The sequence below is a fragment of the Cryptotermes secundus genome, unplaced genomic scaffold (assembly GCF_002891405.2).
Source record: "Cryptotermes secundus unplaced genomic scaffold, Csec_1.0 scaffold540, whole genome shotgun sequence".
Lineage (NCBI taxonomy): Eukaryota > Metazoa > Arthropoda > Insecta > Blattodea > Kalotermitidae > Cryptotermes > Cryptotermes secundus.
The window spans coordinates 43230-47526 of record NW_019742447.1 but is presented as its reverse complement, the minus strand read 5'-3'; the positions used below and the strand labels follow the sequence as shown (position 1 = coordinate 47526).

The 4297-nt window shown below is 38.0% G+C and overlaps 1 long non-coding RNA gene across 1 annotated transcript in view; it reads left to right on the top strand.

Annotated features, from left to right (window-relative positions):
* The window catches only part of LOC111873201, a 76209-nt gene that overhangs the window by 56922 nt on the left and 14990 nt on the right, over nt 1–4297 (top strand). Inside the window, exon 2 of the long non-coding RNA XR_002844363.2 lies at nt 274–332. This is a non-coding gene — a long non-coding RNA (uncharacterized LOC111873201). The remainder of the gene's footprint in view (nt 1–273; nt 333–4297) is intronic.

Below are 4297 nucleotides of genomic sequence, written 5' to 3'. Positions count from 1 at the left end.
CCTCTGGTAGATGGGGGAAATATCAGGTACCGAGGGCCGACCTCGTTGGCTGAACTGGGCTGATAGCACGCACCAGTACCGGTAGGGTATGGCGACTGGTAGAATATCAAAGGGGAACGTACAATAGACTATTAGTCGCGGTGCATGGGGAAACCCACCCCCTCTAATAATAATAATAATAATAATGTCCCAATAACCTTGCTGAGTGGTGTCTGTAATGTTTTTATATTCACACGGTACGTCACATAAACTTGCTTCGTTTTCTTGTTTCAGATGATGATTTTAATTATTGCGCCATTCAGCCTCGCAGAAGACATTTTCAGCCCTGACACGTGAGTGCCATTAAGGTCATATATAATTCTTTGATGTAGTATAGATTATTGATACCTAACTAATTGCCGCTCGTTATCACAACGCTTCTCCAGAAACTGACAATGGTTGAACTGGTGAAAACATTCTTCACATTTATGGAACCCGAAATTCATTACCGTGATCACAAAATCCCTCACTGGATTTCATCCTGTTGGAGATAAATATCGGCTACAATTTCTCATATAATTTTCTGGGCTCTCTCGTTACTTACCTCCCTAGATCCAGTTGTTGTCCTCAATACTCTGTTCTCTAAATTCCTCAGTCATATACTTTCTTTAAGGCGACAGACAGCCCTTGACACCTGCCAAAACAGCAGTCACTTTTTTAATCGGCTAAATAGATTATTAAACAGAATAACGGCAGATGGGCACTTCTTACCTCAATGATAGCAAGTAATCTTCGAGTTTAATCTGCTCTTGCATTCATCTTCAATGTCCTTTAGGTTTCTAGCTGTCCTCCCTAGGTATAAGATTACCCTGAGTTTCTCTGTTTCTCTGCAGGAATATGCAAACATCATATACATATACAGTATATATACATACATTATATGCACGTAATATAATCTTTTAAATGCAAAACATTAAGATTACTCGTTAAACGCCAATTAAGCTATGTCTCATATATATATATATATATCATACGGCCGAAATATATTCTAGAATGTATTTCGACCATATGATGCCTTCATCAGGCATAAATGAGAGTCAAATAGCTGCACTGCACTTTGTAAATTCACTGTGCGTGAGATGTAAAATATAAGAGCCTAAAAGTTTTTTTAGCTTTCTAAAACAAACTGTTTTCTAGTTAAAATATGAGTGTATGTGAAATATTAATTGGTGTTCAACCAGTAATAGGCTGCACGAAGTGCTGCATTTACAAGATTGTATTTCGTGTGTGTGTGTGTGTGTGTGTGTGTATATATATATATATATATATATATATAGACCAACTATTGTAACTTTAACTCCAGGAAGATTATTGGTGCTCATTTCTGTCAGAGGCTGAATTGAACCCAGGTCAGTAGTTCGGCTGGGAGGGTTAGGTCAATTGAAAAATCCAATGACCTCATTACGAATTGAACCCGCGACCTTCCGGCTTGCAGCATAGTGCCTCAACTAACTACGCTATCGCGTATCCCAATATTATATACCATTTTAAAGTATATAAATTTGTTGAATAATTTAAATTACACATGTAAAATTACTGACGATGTCACTTCAGTCACTTATCCACTCAACTAGAAGATTAGTCACTGTAGGAAAATCGAACATAGGTGGACAATACTTGAGAAGATGGCGCTTTGGAGAATACTGAGGCCAAGAGGGAGGCTGTACTAGAGGGTTTAATGTGATGAGCATGTAACTCGAATGGGGGAGATGAGACATGCATCCAGAATTTTGGAAAGGGAATCTGTATAGAATAAGGACTTTCGAATGTCTGTGAGAAGGAAAATAGCTCTAAACATAAGAAAGTAGGCTATCAGGATTGGAAGTGTAGAAATCTGGATCACGGCCATGTAAAATGGCGATGTTAAACCTTCTATCAGATAGTTAGTTAGTTAATTAATTATATCTGTTTTGATGTTTAAAAATCTTGTTGGAAAACCTTCACAGTACACAGAATATACCGGAGTAGCGCTTCCTACCATCACTATCCGCTGTTCAGATGCCCAAGCTACTAAAGTTTTTGTTGTCTTCTTTGACGTTTATTATTTCCAAGACAAACGTTTCATATCCTTCTGCTCGTAATGTTTGACCGGAATAAAATTTCTCGCCATCTGCACTGCCCCATGAACGAAACAATGCCTGGTTAACATTTGCGTAAAACTTGGGAGTTTTGTCTTGTGTGCCATAACCGCGTGGGCAGTTGCTACATTTGTCATCACAAGTGGCCTTGAAGTGTGTGTAATGCACATGCGTGAGGCTTTAACCTGTATTCTCGCTGCTTACGTTCGTATTTATTTGGGGAGCTATAGTTTTCATTATTCTCATAAACTGTTCGCATTGTCTTGGCCTACAGTTTCATTTTATTCTTATAACTTGTTGGAAATGTATGTCTGAAACACGTGAAAGTTAGTTTTATACGTACTAAGACGATTGCTCAGTAAAGAGGACCCCTAGAATACTGAGACAGTGTAAACTTTTAAAACTGGAATTGGAAATAAGTTTGTTCCTTTAACATTCCTTGTTATTTAACAGTAATACGGGCCGCGCCATAGCTCAAGCGGTTAGTCGCTGGCTTCCCATTGCGGCGGCCCGGGTTCGATCCCGGGTCTGGTCAAGTGGGATTTGTGGTGGATAAATTGGCGCTGGGGCAGAATTTCTCCGAGTACTTCGGTTTCCCCTGCCAATCTTCATTCCACCAATTGCTCCGCAGTCACCCTTACTTATCATCTGAGGTTGGTACAATAGGCCAGAAGTGGCCGCAGTACAAGGGACTTAGTCCCACCCCACTAGCAATAAAAGGAATATGAGTGATATGCCTTGCCTTAAGTCACATATCTAATGAATTATAAATGCTTTTATATTTGCAATATTTACAATAACTGACTGATGCTTACAGTGTTTTAATTTGTTGCACTTAATCAAAAGTTATGCTCTATTTGAAAAAAATAGACCATTTTCACACACGTACATAAATACGAGAGTCGAAAATTTTACTAGAAACTGAGCACAAGCAATTTCCAGTTACAGTAATTCCAATTTCGCACCGATCAAAAGCAAACTCCATGGCTTTAGTCTGCAAGTGAACTATACCGACCGAGCGACTTTACACATAGCTGCATACTGCAGTCGCCTGTTAAACGCTGTATTGCTGGGGCATGGACGTGTCTTGTTCCTTCTCAGTTTGAGCGGGATAAACCGCCAAGAGAACTGGTTTATTTGAGTTTGTGGCGTGCATTAAAACACGTCCTGCTAGCCTTTAGAAAGGCGATGAAATATTAGGTCTGTGAAGTTTTCTGTAATCTACGTTTATAGACACTATGTAAGATGCACAGTTTTACTCCAGGCAAGGTTGTCTAGCTCCGTGCCCCGCCGTATACTGTTGTAAATAAGTAAATTGTTCATTCATAACCATCTTTAACAAGGACTCCCTATTACCTCGGCAATAAATACTGCTATATAATTTATGACTCTTCATAATGTATTAGTCATACCTTTAGCACGCTACAAATAGTATGTCCTATCTTTTGTAGCACTTATTTTCTGTCTGAGAAACATGGAAAATAGCTTAAATATTTGTGAAAAATTGTGATTGGGAAGGATTTGGGGTTATTTGAAGCTGTAGTAGAGAGCATTATTGATATAGATTTTAAAAAGGTTTATGTTAACTGAGATTTTTTAAAAGATTATATTACAGCTCAGTATGTGCTTAGAGGAAAAGTGACACATACATTGAAATGTATAGAAATATATTCACCATATGTATAAGCATTTTGAAATAATTTTCGTTTTGTACATTTATTCATGATTGAAGTATTAACATAGAGATAAAGTCAAACTTATTCTGTGAATACTTTTCAGGCAGTATCTCCATATAACATTTAGTAATATGACTAAATTACACGAGTAAGATTATGTTCCTAAAGATGAAGTGCCCAATGATTTTTGAATTTATGTTGATTATTAAAATCAGAATAAAGTAAGAAGAAACAGTAATTTGGATGAAGCCGAGCTCATGACATAATGTTGGCACTACTTGTCGTGAAACGGGACATGATAAATCAATATAACGCAGAAATATCCTTTTGTTAATGGTGTACTTCATGAGATGTATCAGTACATCTGTTCTAGCTCCTCGAGGAGCTGATTGCCAGTCCCCAATATTTATTATCGCTTTAACAAGAGCGGCCACTGCTCTCGGTCCTCAGCCAGATGTATCCAGTAAAAGGTAAAGCTATCCTTATATCAGGCTGTGGAGACCC